The sequence below is a fragment of the Lagopus leucura genome, unplaced genomic scaffold (genome assembly GCF_019238085.1).
Source record: "Lagopus leucura isolate 7727_CA_CO unplaced genomic scaffold, USGS_WTPT01 Super-Scaffold_739, whole genome shotgun sequence".
Classification (NCBI taxonomy): domain Eukaryota; kingdom Metazoa; phylum Chordata; class Aves; order Galliformes; family Phasianidae; genus Lagopus; species Lagopus leucura.
In genome coordinates, this window is record NW_024962255.1 from 15,653,514 (window position 1) to 15,667,401 (window position 13,888).

The window sequence follows — 13,888 nt, forward strand, 5'->3', positions numbered from 1 at the left end:
TCATAATGCATTTATAGAAAGCTTTTCGGGATCATAAGTAATTGCTGTTTGTATGGAAAACCTTATTCTAAGCATTATCTACTTCTTATCAAGGAGTAAAACATCACCTGTTAAAGTAATGAACTGTTTTAAACTAACAAAGGTGGCTTTGTGTTATGTGTACGTATGTGTTTGTGTGTGTGTGTGTTTATGTATTCAAATGACCCTGCACAGCCTGCCAAAGAAGAATCATTTGTTGAAGTTGTTTAATGATTAATTATGCCAGGCAGAAATATGCGCCCACACACCCTGTCACAACTGCACAGCAAGACACTCCTTTTGAGGAAGGACGTGTTTCTTGTACGTGTGGTCTGCAATATTCTCAGCTGAATACAAACTTCCTTGAATTTCTGCATAAGAAATGGAATGTCTTGGTGGAAATTAGTATGCGTGGCAGACCCTGCTTGAATTGAAGGGTCTAGAAATATAGGCAGTGCCATAGAGGTAAGCGTCTTATAAAAGGCTGCATGCAGAAGTGGTGGCGAAGCTGGAAGCAGTGCCAGGTCTCTGAAAGATTAGGTCAGTACTTCCTCCTCCATGTTACCCCATCCACCAGGCAGAGAGAAGGAATAGCCTGTCATGGTGTGCCAGTTAAGGAAAAGTCAGACTATCTCTCTGTTCAGTAGAGGCTGTCTTGAGTGTCAAAGCCCACTTCTTCCCTTACCTGGTTCCCAGCAAAAGATGTGCTAAACCAACACTAAGAGTCCTCATTCCTCCTGGCAGTTAGAACTGAACAGATACCAAGGTTGTCTTCGTCTTCTCTCTCCAGTAAGTCTCTGGAGCAAGCACAGACAGAATGCTGCTTACTTCACATTTTCCTATCAACATCAACAAGAACTATGGTTTCTTTACTGTGATTCCATTTATATTATGAAGAATGAAGGTATTGAAACTCTCTGGAGACTCTAAATGGTTTGAAAGCAACTCTGAGTCTTTCAAGGATAGATAAGGGTTGCTCAAAGAACAAGTGCAAATCTTGATTATTAGGTTTTACAGAAGATGAGGCTGTTTTTAGCTTTCCTGTATCAGCTGGGATGCTTCAGCATGTACCACAGACAATGCTGGAGGCCTCCAAGGTTGAAGACTGTATCACAAAACTATTCAAGATCACCTCAGAAGGGAGCCCTTCAAGAGAGCAGCTACCCTGTTAGCCTGTGCAAAGTTAGTAGATCCAGGCCCATTCACCCTGACAGTAGAAGGCAAGCATGTCACTTTTACCTCAGCTATTTACTCAAGCAGAAAACAAAACAGTAGAGTTAGGAAGAAGGTTGGAAAGAGCTGTCACAGAACGAGTGCACCATGCCAGTAATTTGAAGGATTAAGGACCCCAAGCCACACGTACTGAGACAATAGCTGGGGTCATCCTGTTCACTGGGCCCATGGATTAGAGGGATGGTTCATATGATTCTGGTTTCCTTTTCAACTCTGACTGAACAAACATAGCTTGTGTGCTTGTAAATCCTCTGTTAGCAATGTAAAATACAATACAATTTCCATTTCACTGCACTCTATGATTTTGCCTTTGGAAAATGTTGCAGCTGTTCTGTCTGGATGCCTTCATGGAATCAGCGCAACTTTGTGTGTCTGGTTTGAGCAGTGTAATGCTGACTGGGAGGCCTGGCACAGGTGCCTCACATTGAGGCTGTGACACGAAGAGTGATCCTGTCCAATTCCCATGCCACCCTGCTTAGGACATCCCCATTCCACCATCTTGCAGCAGTTGGCTGAAAAGAGCTGACATGTGCCTCTTCCAGCATACCCCAGAGGCACACTTTGGGGTATTTTCTGGTCAATGTGATAAACCTCCATTTTCATGAAAACGATCTCAGAAGTCTCACAGACTTCAATAACTTAGGATTATCTGTGCCTACATATTTATTACATCTGAGTATATGTCACTGTGAACGTGCAATTTTACATCTTTTGTATCACAGCTCCTGCAACCTGTATGTGGACTCAAACGCTAGCTGACTCTTGAATGGTCACATTTATCAATTTTTTTTCAGTTCATGGTTCAAAATTTGAGTGTAATGGGGAAAATAAAGCAATTGTGTACAGTAGCCAAAGTCTTCCCAGTAAGAAAGATTCTGATCTTCTTTTGATTGCTTTTTGTCTGCATTGCGCTGTAATCCATTTATCTCTGTTTTCTCATACCAGCTATTTAGCCATTACATTTATCTTGTTTCTGTGAGGTTATTTAGATTAGCATTAAAATTCCAGAGCTCCTGGGTAATGTCTCAGGGTTGCAAATGTGGTGCAGGCTTTGTGTTAGCACATAGAACAAAGCCTTAAATACCTGCCTGTTAGTATCACTGGGAAGGCCATTAGGTGCTTGGTGATAGCACCTTTGCTCTCTCTGGCTTCTCATGGGAGGAGCTGGATTCACTTCCCAATGACACAACTGGCCCTGCAACATACCTGCTGTCTCTCATGCTCTTCTCTCCCTGTGCCATCTGGGAAGTGGTAACACAGCAGCCAGCCCTGTGCCTTCTTTAAAGCAGCAGGCGCACAAGCGGGAAGGCATCTCCAGGATAGGACATTTCAGGAGATGAGTATTTGTAGCTTCCAAAGCTCTTAAGAGATGGGCATCTGTGAAGTCACCTTTACAGTGGTACTGTGCAAAGCCCTCTCCTGTTCTTCAGGAAATTCTGGCTTCTCACAGATAGTATGTGGTTGGTTTTTATCTGTATGAACTAGATGGTACAGGCTTGTTTTTGGGGCATCTTTTGATGGATGTCTGCTCTAATTGAGGTGGATATTCACAGAAGCTCAACAGTCTTTGAGTATTGGGCTGTATAAGTATGCTTTCACTTGCAGTCCTGCTTTCTCTGTGCTCTGACTTCCAGTTGCTTGCTGCTGGAGGTGGAACATCTGGTGCCATTCCTCAGATGTTGGTGCTCAGCTTAAACCACAGCAGTGTCTGTCTTTGCTGCAAGCAGGAAGGAGTCATTTGTGCATTCCTTGGGATCCCATCAAGTCCGTGTACTGATGCAGAAGGTCCAGAAAGCAGCTTCCTAGGGATAGCAGAGGTGTCCATGAACAGTGCAGACACAACAAGGCCCAGGACTTCTTGCCCTGGGGTGTGCTAATGAGGCAGTAGTGTACCACAGCTTCATGCTGTGTCTCCAGTGTATACGTGATACACAGACCTGTTGTGCTTAGCACCTATCTGCCTTCCTTAAGTAGCACCAGAGGAGGTTCAGGTTGGATATTAGGTAAAATTTGTTCTCAGGAAGAGTGGCAATGCACTGGCAGAGGCTGCCCGGGGAGGTGGCAGAATAACTGTCCCTGGGGGTGTTCAGGCATAGGGCAGGTGGAGCACAGAGGGACGGGATTAGTGGACACAGTGGTGGTGGGTTGATGTTGGACTAGATGATCTTAGTGGTTTGCAATCTTAATGACTCAACAATTCTATGATTCCCTGCACACAAGCCTGTAACAAAGAAGATATTCTAATTCAGCACTGACATTCCTGGCTCTAGGGACCAACTAACACGCTTCCAATCCACCTGAAGCCCTTGAGCTAGTCCCTAAAGGCACCAATTCTGTACAGGCAAACAGACCTCACGAGCCCTGGGCAGTCAGGAGGGATGAGCAGTACCATCCACTTGGCTGCTGCCTGCCTTATGCTCACCCTGAGTTCTGCCTCTTCTGTGTGCATATGGACACATGTGCACCCTTACACACATTCTCCACTTCAGTGAGTCTCTAAATTGAAACTGAGTGCTTCAGGTATTAGGTCAACCCCTGGCCTTTGAATTATCTTCCCCGACTGCTGTTCTTGCAGCACAGGGAGTCCTTTGCAAGGGAGAGGGAGGAATCAGTGGGTAAAATCTCAACAGTTTTTCTCCTTGATGTCATTCAGCCTGGGTAAGGTGAGGGCTGGTGCCTAAGTGGGTTTGGCAGGGTGCCACAGTTTGTATTGCCCTTCTTGCATTGGGTCAGAGAAGCAGACAGGTGTGGCAGGAGTTCTTGCCCCACTGTTTGTCTTCTACTCAGGCCAGGTTTCAGTTCTGAGATTTCCGGGCTGGCTGATTGCTCTGCGATTATGGTCACGTTCCTCTCCCTGGGGACTGTGAGAAGCCAAGGGCTGCTCAGTGCATTGCTGCAACTTCCGTCCCCATCTGGAGGGCAGAACGCCTGCCTTTGTGCACATTCATCGCCCTGAAATTAAGGGCTTTTTCCAGCTGGCCTTCCAAATGGAGTGAAGTTTGGTACCGGACTTCCTTTGCATCTTCTGGCAATTGTAGCTAAAATACGTTTGATCTTTTGTCACATCAACTGATTGATGTCTACTTCATTTCTTCGAGCAATTGCTTTGAATTACTTGCAGATATTTTTGATCCATGGGTTCAAGTTAAGACAGATAAGTGAGATTTCTATAGCTATTAGCGTATTGGAGATGAAAAAGAATTTGGAAGGAGAAAAAGAAAGAACAGAATTGCAATTGCTGAGGAAGGGATGGCAAGATGGCACGGTAGCCTGTGAAGGATGAAGTTCCCTCCCTGTCCACTGCGTTTCCTCCTCACACAAAGGAGTTCGCTCAGACCCTGCGATGTTAGATCCACTGGTGTGTTTTGTGCATGTGCCGGGCTGGCTTGCTCTCACTTTTTGGAGTGCCTAAGCCGATGCAGTGCCTCTAAGCATTAACGAAACTAAACTGTAATATTAATCTCACATAACGCAGGGCAAGTGCAGCAGGGAGTTAGTAGGGATTTTCATTCTCCTCTATTTGATTCCATTTATTTTTTTCCGGGCGAAGCATTCAGCAGTCTCCCAGTTCTTTCTCCCAGCTTCCTTCGCCTCTCTCCTCTCGCCGTATAACACGCGGTAAATCCAAGGAAGGATGCAGTCCCGTCCCAGCACCCGAAATGCCCACAGCTTGCCACCCGCAGCCCCCAGAGCCACTCCGTCTTCTGCGGGCACGCGCTCAACAGGTCGCCGAGAGGCTGGGGCCACCCGCCCCGCAGCGCGGTTCGCTGCTGGGATCCCCGTTCGTTTCGTATTTCCCGCAGCGCCGGGCCTGAGGCTGCTGGGCCGGGCGGAGGCTGCCGCGCCGCGGGCGGGGGGCGGGCGGGGGCGGCGCCCATCGGCCCCCGCCTGCCGGGGAGCAGCGGCAGCGGAGCCGGGAGAGCGGCGCGGGGCCGGAGGAGCTGCGGTACGGTGCGGTGCGCGGGGCCGGCTCTGGCGGTAAGCGGATGAGCTCCGCGCATTTGCTGCGGCGGTTGCGCCGCGGAAATCTCTCTGGCTCCATTTTATTCAATAGCCGTAAGGACGGGGGTTCTGTAAGGGGTCGTTCTGCTGCGGGGTAGTGGCCTCTCGCTCTGTCTTTCGGTGTAGATGTGATCCGCGGTACGCCGTAGTTTTTGCAAGCTTCTGTTTAAGCCTCACTGTTTACAGGTAAAATACATCGCAGATGTAGGTTTAGAGAAGTAGGTTTGAGAAGGACTTTCTCTTGCTTGTAAATAGAAATGTTATTTTTCCTTCCGTGGGAATAGGGAAAGAACGTAACGTTGCTTTTAAAATGAAAGGGAATGCACACGGGCACGTTTCGTGCCCTTCGGACGCGGCACAGAGCGGGACCGGAGCTCAGACTCCGCGTCGCCTTGTCCCGGGAGAGCCGGGCCAGGATGTATGCATTACGGTTGTTCATTCATCAGCGGCTGCGGATAATGCAATTACCGAGTCAGCAGTGCACGAGAGCTGCCCTGCGTGCGGCGCACCGAGAGCGGCCCCGGGTACCGCACTCACTGCGTTTGGGGTGAAGCCGGGGCCGCGGTGCGTGGCCGGGAGCGCTGCGTCCCCAGCTGGAGGGGAGGCTGCCGGCTGCTCTTGGCTGCTGTCGTTTGTGTTCAGGTTGTATTTGGTGTGCTACTCTGAAGAGGTCTACATGCTAGCTTCAGGTATTGCCGGTGTTAGTGAATGGTGGGTGGCTCAGGTGCTAAGAATTTGCAGTAGTTCTAGTCCTGTCACAGAAAGGGTTTCGTTTAGCTCTCGGTTGTTTTTTTTTTTTTTTTTTTTTTTCCAGTACTGGATTCTGCAGCTCCAGTATAGCCATCTCTTTCCTAAGGTGTCTTGGAAAAGAGAGGAGAAAAAAAATAAAAATCACCGGCATGATTGCCATGGACTTTATTTATTTATTAGGCTATTAGAGTAATGAAGAAAAGCCATACATGCCCTGCTGTGCAGATCTCATTTCAGCAAACTGCCTGAGCTCCTGCTGTTACCCACGTTTGATTTTTAACCAGTGAGTGCCCTGCGCTCATGTCTGCCCCAGCTGTGCCTCTAGGCACTGAGCACAGCCTGGTGAGGGGTCAGCTCTGGGCAGGGGCTGTCCGAAGGGTTTGTACACAGCAGGGCGCTCCTCACTCTTCCTCCCTAAGAGCAATGATTGCCTGCTTGAGGTTCCTGCTTCTTTATCCCGCCTAGTGCTGCTGACCGTGCTGCTCTTCCAAGGCAGCGTCTGATACATTAGTATTTCATTTTTATGAATTGTGCCACTGAAAGATTGTTTTCTGGCGTAGCTGATACTTCTGTGCCATAAAAAAGAAACAGTGAAGCAGTGTCTGTCCCAGATCCTTCTCATCCAGGGAGGCTCAGGAAGGACAAGGGGAGGCTCAGCCTGCTCAAGGTTACCCATGGAGCTGCTGCCTCCTCAGCTGGAGGGCTGGGTGTGCTATGTGTATGCACAGACAGAAAATAGGTGTGTGTCACATTGGTGCCCTTATTGACTCCTGTTTCTTTTATGCTTCTCTGGTTCAGTAACTGCATTTATTATCTTAAAATAAGGATAGTACTCTTAAAGGTAAATCTGTTCGATAAAGCCAATATCATTTGGATAGTTCCATAAAAAATGGAGATTTTGATATTTAGGCAGTCAGAACACAGTGACTGCCTTCTTTGTAATGCACTGGATTTCTGACAAAGATAAACTCATACATATGAGCTTGTGCCTAACCTGTGTTCAAGAAGAAAGAAATGGTGCCCAATGCAGCATGCGCTCCCCAAAGACTGACCTGGAGTCAGGAGGACATGCACTGTGTGTTGCATGGGCCCTTTCTGTTCAATGCACAGGCACTTCAGAGCATGCACATGGAAATGCCCTCCTGAGGAAGGTCATGTGATGAGCAGGTCTCTTCTTGTGTTCCCTATTTGTAGGGTAGGGGAAATACTTGGGGTGGGGGGAAAAGCACTCTGCAAGCACTTTGCAAATGTGGAATTATGGAGCTGATGGCTTTTGTGGAGACTGAACCCAGGGGAAAAGACAGGAACATCAAACCTTCACGTGAGTTACATGTCCTGATTGTAAGAATGTGCTTTGTGTGTGTGTGTGTGCTGTGGTGCATATGCGTGTGCAGGCACTCTGCGCACTGATGGCAGCAGATGTTGGTCACAGCATGTGTTTATTCTGTTGTGTTGCTATATCCAGTGTGCCAATTACTTTATGATATTAATACAAAATGCTGTCTGAATGGTATCCTGCAGCAGAGAGCTATGCTGGCTAATGATCTGTGCCTGTGTGTTTCACTGCTGCTTTTTCATTTTCCTCGTCCTTCGCTTCACTGAATGCCTCTTTGTTTGGCCACAGAACAGACCTGATGGAGACCAGAGCCATGCTGTTGATGTTTTTACTGGTTTTGTTTGAGCAAAGTCTGCAGTGTGTATCTCCTAAGATGAATGGTCATTGCGCTTTCTTTTTTTGCTGAGTCCTTTGCAGTGACCCAGAGGTTCTGTTGGTCAGATCCTGAAGTCTTCAAGCCCCTCCATAATCCCATTAACTTCTGTGGGGCTATATCTGAGAATGAGCATTATGGAATTAAGCTGTACAGTACGTGTTGTTTCTAGCGCAAGTGCTATGGCAGGATCAGCACTTTCATTGCTCAGTGTAACTCATGGCATAGTAGAAGCTGCCCATGGGGCTGTGGAAAATGCTTCTGCCTTTAAAAGCAGACAAGAAGTTTTTGACAGAGAAGCTTTTTTTTGGTGAGTTTCTGCTTTGGATTTATCCAGCGTTAGGAAGTGCTCTGGCAGCAAGGATAATGGCCGGTGTGCTTTGCAAATTGTTTTTAATTCAGGCCTTTGAAGTTCTCTGGCACGGGTGGGTTGTTTTATTCATTGCCCTTATTGTGTAAGGGGATATGCTTGGGCTTTTACTCCATGCTCAAGATTTCTGAAGTGGGACCCTAACAAAAGGCTGGTTTTCAACAAAGTTAAGTACTCAGAGCTTTCCTTTTCCTTGAGTGAGTGGCACTTAATCTGTATGTCTAATAGGGACTTACCAACCTGACCTTCAGCTTCAGTGTGATCTCACCCTGTGTTCCTGTGCAGAATGAGCTGTGATCCATCTCCACGCAGGTGTTGGACTGAGCTGGTATTGGGAGAGGGTTCAGGACATGATGATGCCACATGTTCACACTCAGCTGACAGTGCTCACCCAAGTGTGGCAGCAAAGGCAGAAGTGCCACTAGAGATGTCTTTCGAAGAAGCTATCACACTGATGCTATGCACGCTTGCATTCCTCAGAACTCCACCATTGTTTTTGTGTAAGAGTTGGTCCATGCCAGGCTGCAGCCTGGGTAGCAGTGATGGTCACACAGCGAGAGCTTTGCCAACCCAATGCGGATTGGCCTAGCTCTCCTTGATGTGTATGGGTGCTAAGTGTTGCTATGTGCTGTCCCAGCAATAAATGTTGTTTAAAAGCTAGAAGGAATGGTATCTTTATGTATGCCTTCTTGTGGTCTCACTAAGATGACGTAAAACATAATTAAATAATTTTGGATCCCTGTGTCACAGATGCCATGGAACATATTTGTAAAAACAAATAATATTTGTTAAGGGTTATTAGATAGAGGAACTGATTTTTGTGGTGTTCTTCTCCAGTGAGACACTTCATGTCTGATGCTAGATGTACAAATGCCTGTATGTCAGTAAGTGTTGTCTTCTCATTCCCTCTTCCTCTATTTTTTACACCTATTCAATGTGTGCAATGTAAAACTGAAGGTTTGGACTTCATACCCATCCACAGTATGAGGAAACAATCTGGATTGATTTTTAAAGAATTTTAGTCCCATATCCTGTGCACAGTCTCCCTAGCATTATGTTGTAGTGCCAAATCTGTTTATCTGGAGACACCAGTATAGCAGGCAACCTTGCTACCATTTTACAGCTGAGGGAAATAAGATGTGGAGCCATGATGCAATTTCTGCAAGGAATTTTTTAGATCTACAAGAAACTGTCTTTTATATCCATTGTAATACTTTATTGATGTTTGCCCTCTTGATAAACAATACAAACTTTGAAGTGAGTAGCCTTATCTTAGAGAGCAAACTCTGGATAAAATTACTCTTTGTTAGGATGACTGTTGAAGGAATTCCACTTCCTCTTATCCTAAGAACCAAGAGAAAGTTACTTAGTGCTGTAATGGCTGGGGATTTTCATTGCTTTCATAAAAAAAAAAAACAACACAAAACCAAACAAACAAAAAAAAAAAAAACAACAGGAAACTTAGCAGCATGCATGAAAGTGTGGTTTGCCTACAGGTCTGGTTTACAGCTATTCTGGTCTTTCAAATAATTGATTATTTACATAGTATCAATGAAATATGCCCTAAGACCCTGAGGCTGTTGTGGTCTTGAATAAACACTGCAGTACTTGTTCACCTCAACAGCAGTAGTTACCTTTTCCTAAAACCAAATGAACACAGTTGGGATGAAGATGGCTGTAGAAATGAAGACTCAACAGAACGCCAATCTGCTTTGCTTTGTTCCTATGTCTATATTGATCCTAGCATGTAAAGGTCAGAAGCAGCAGTTGTCATTAGGAGATTTGCCATTTCTGCACTTTTCAGAGCCTGCAACATCGCTGTTAGAGAAGTCTCCAGCAGTGCCCAAACAAGGAGGCCAAGGCCCTTGCAGTCACATGCCCTTTGCAATCATAGCCATGGCTCTTCCAGGTCACGCAGGGCCAGATCGTCACATGAGACCTAAGAGAGGAAGAGGCCAGATTTAGGGATGGTCTGTTTGGAGTTTTGCCCAGCCATGTCAACAGCAGTAGTGGTGTGAGAGGTAGCCTTAGTCCTTGCTCAGCTCGGGCTCATACCTTAGAAAAGCTGAAAAACAGCTATAGAAGAGAAGCTGATCAGCTATCAAAGATGCTGATCAGCATCTTAGCTGATGTGATATCGGTTTGTAGCTGTCACTATCCTGAAAATATTGAGGTTAACTCATCTGAGAGTTTGCACGGTAGTTGTCATAGATGATAACATACTAAAGTGTCCCAGTCTAGGAGAATTTGTAGTTATTGTCCTTATATCCCTGGTGTCATTTAAACAAGGGGTAGAAGTAGATTGTGCCAGGTCTGTTCTGCTCGACAGGCAACTGTTTTCTACTCTTACTGTTCCTTTTTGCAACATGCTCTGAGTAATGAGAAAAATTACTTGCAAGCAGTTCTTCAAGTAAGATATCTTGCTGTGATTTGATTTGTAGCTCTCCTTCATAATTGTGTAGAATTTTATAGATTAAGTATTATTCCTGGGAACAGTTGCTTTTAAAAAAAAAATGAGTGGCATTTATTTGCATGTAAACTGCCTGCTTTCCTTGTGGAAAGCCATTCTTGTGCTTTGCGGATGAGTCAGTCACAGAGCATGGACTGGACTGAGGGAGCAGGCAGTCATGCAGCACAGCATGACCACAGACGCTTGGTGGACACTGAAATGTGGGTGGCAATGTGTTGCTTCACTCCTCATTGAGGCTGGTACGGTCATCATGAGGGGCAGCCTGACCAGAGCTAGGAGCTCTGTAGGTACTTGTGACCATGTAGGTACTTCTCACAGGAGAAATCCTCTCAGAAATGTGTTTGCCACAAGTCAGCATCACAAAGAAGTAAGGAAAGAATATGTCACATGCCAAGCCTGCCATTAAAAGCTGTGTATGCCCCAGAGTTACGATCTCAGAAAAAAGTGGTCAGGTGTTGTGGCTTCTTTGATGCAGTGTGACACTCAGGGAGCCAGGAACAGCACTCTGATGGCACATTTTAATAGGTGTCCGGATACTTAGTTTTGTTTCTTCTCTTCAAAGGTTTGGCTGTGCTGTCAGTATAGATAGACTGAAAAGCTCTTGGGTTGATTAATTATTAAAAGCACCCTCTAAATATTTTACATCTTTTTATTTTTTATCTTTTTATCTTATCTATTGATAATTTTCCTCTGCTAAGACTTTACAACAGCAGAGGAAAAACTGCTCACTATAAGTGCTAAGAACCTGTAGGGCTCCTATAAAAGATTCAAAAAGAACAAAGACTGTAAATATTTGCTTCCTCTCTGGAACCTTGCTTCAGTTTCCTCCTGTTCACTTTCCCTGCAGTACCATTCTGAGTCTTTTTGTTGGGTAAGTAACCAAGGAAACTATTTTGGGGGCGGTGGTTTTGTGTGTGTGTGGTTTTGTGGTTTTTTTTAAAGAGATTTCTCTTGTACATTTGTATGTCCAGCAAATTTGTGGCAGAAGGCTTATTCCCTATGAGATGAGACACACCAAGCAAGGCTAGCTTGGTGCTGCCAGGTGAGGGGAGACACACAGTCATGAAGAATTTATTGGCTATCTCCCAGCTGCCCATACACCTGACTCTTCACATATCTGTGAAATAGGAGTCTCTACAGCCAACTATACAAATGTGTGAAAACTTGTAGATTCATAGATCTTGAACCTGGAAATCACATTTCATCAAGCCCAAAATATTTGGATCTGCTCACAAGGTGCACATGAACAAAATACAGCCTTTGCTCAGTGCTGTAATATCTGGATGATTTGAAGGCTTGCACAAATTGTGCCATGGTTTTCCTAAAAGTGGTGCTTAATTACACATATCACGGCAACATTGTAATTTAAACAATATATTATTGTACTTGTAAGGTGCTCTCGACCTCTTTTGCAGCAGGTTCTTCTTCAATGCTTGGATTCAGGCAGCACTGGCACCAACCAGGACCAAAGTCCTGATCACAGCAGGCCTTGTGCAAATACGTCAGATATGGCATTGACCTAGCACACTTTTGGTCTACGTGCATAAGAAGACTGGAGCAGGAGGGCAGAGAGAGGGGCCAGAGAGGCAATGGGGCACTGTGCTGCTAACATGGACTCCAAGGTGAGGGCACGGACAGTAAGGGCTGCTGCCTTTCCCTGTGCATGGCTTTGCAGCTAGGCTTTGGTCTGTGATCTGGCCCAGATGGGCGATGTATGTGTTCAGCGATTCCTTCTTGCCATGAAGAGGTGCGACAAAGCTAGCAGTAGGAAAACCACAGGCTTTCTGTCCTTTCTTTCTTAGCTGTCTGTGTAGTTTTATGAGGGTTCCCCCTGTGAAATGAAGGCTTTCATAAATAACACACTAATCATTCAATCATGAGATATATAGAGGAATACATAGAGATATATTGAGACACACAGAAAAAATGGCTGAAACTGCTCGCAAGAAGGAATTAACAACTTCACCATAAGATGCAGTCTGAGTGTTTGTAAGACTGATACATGTGACAGAACAAATCTTCAAGCCTGAGTATACTTGCCCTTTATTAACAATGAAGTTTTTATTAGAAATGTTCTTCAAATATGATATCATTTATAGCTTCAGCTTGCTAGGCAGTCTCTGGAAAACTGCTTTTAAAATAGAGTCAGTATTTTAATCACAAGACTGTGCTTTTTTATTAAAAATTCTTTACATGGAAAAATGAATGAAAGAAAACTCTGAAAGGCTGTTTTGTATTAGAGTTCCCAGGTCAACAAATGTCTTTGTACACCAAATGGATACCAATGGAGAAGAATGACTGGCAATGAGTCTTTTCTGATACTGAATGAGAGATTACTATACTTCTGTGATGCTGTTCATGTTTTATTTCTGACTGGGTGAAAAATGTGGTACATGTATCTTGGTGCAAAAAAACAAGCAGTAAGAAATCTATGAGAAATGGTATATCAAGCAAATACATTTGCTGGAGATTCTTAGCCATGGAGGGACAGAAGAGAATCCTGTTATTCAGCTCTGAAAGATGGAAAGTGGAATAGACTTAGCAGTCAGGCTCTGCATAAAATCTTTCTGTTCAGTGCAGGAAATGAATGAGGCAGGGGTGTTCCTTCTTGCTGCAGCTGGCTTTAACTCAGGGCACTCCCGCTGGTAAGTCTTTTTCCTCGATTTTCATATTTTGTATGTCTGCCTGTGCTTGGGTGGAATTTTGCTTAAAAGGAATCCTGATGTCTTGTTTTGCAATCAGACTGCTGGCAGAAGTAGCAGCACCTCAGCATCACCGCTGGACTCCTCCATCTCCTGCCATCTCCTCCCGTGGAGACAGGGTTATTACATTACTTTCTCTGATGTGTCTTTTTGTAAGATTGGGAGGGATAACCGCTAGCTATTTTGTGAGGCACCGGTAAAGAGAGGTCAACAACCCTCTGCCATCTCACAGCCTTCACTTTTGTTCTTTCTTGCTGTCTTGCTTTGTCTCTTACTGGAACAAACAAGCGATGAGAGCACTCAAATTTGCATATTTGTGCTCACTGAAAACCATGGTGTCAGGCATGGTTCATTGTGTTGGCCCAAACAAACGTTCTGCTGCTGATAGTGCACTCAATAGAGCTCAGACACTGTGAGCTGTGGTATGTTGTGACTCATACTTCATCAGGCTCTTTTAGCTGCGTTCCAGCCTCAGGTTCTTGTTGCCAGCGCAAGCGACCCAAGATCTTGATCCAAACTTACTGGAGCTTGATGGAAACAATCTCGTTGGCTTCATCCAGGAAGGCTTTGGGCTGAGTTGTCAGAACAGGATGTTAAATGAATTCCCCTTTTGGTTTTTAAATTGAAAGAAGTT

At 45.2% G+C, this 13,888-nt stretch overlaps 1 protein-coding gene across 2 annotated transcripts in view; it reads left to right on the forward strand.

The window, feature by feature from the left end:
- Window positions 1-5,151: 5,151 nt before the first annotated feature.
- SORBS1 (sorbin and SH3 domain containing 1) overlaps window positions 5,152-13,888 on the forward strand; it is a 162,506-nt gene continuing 153,769 nt past the window's right edge. Inside the window, exon 1 of one of the 2 annotated variants that reach the window (XM_042863429.1) lies at window positions 5,152-5,229. The gene's annotated coding sequence lies outside the window, so the exon portion shown is untranslated. Of the gene's footprint in view, window positions 5,230-13,143; window positions 13,198-13,888 lie in introns of those variants that run through there. The other variant, XM_042863433.1, reaches the window with a different exon arrangement.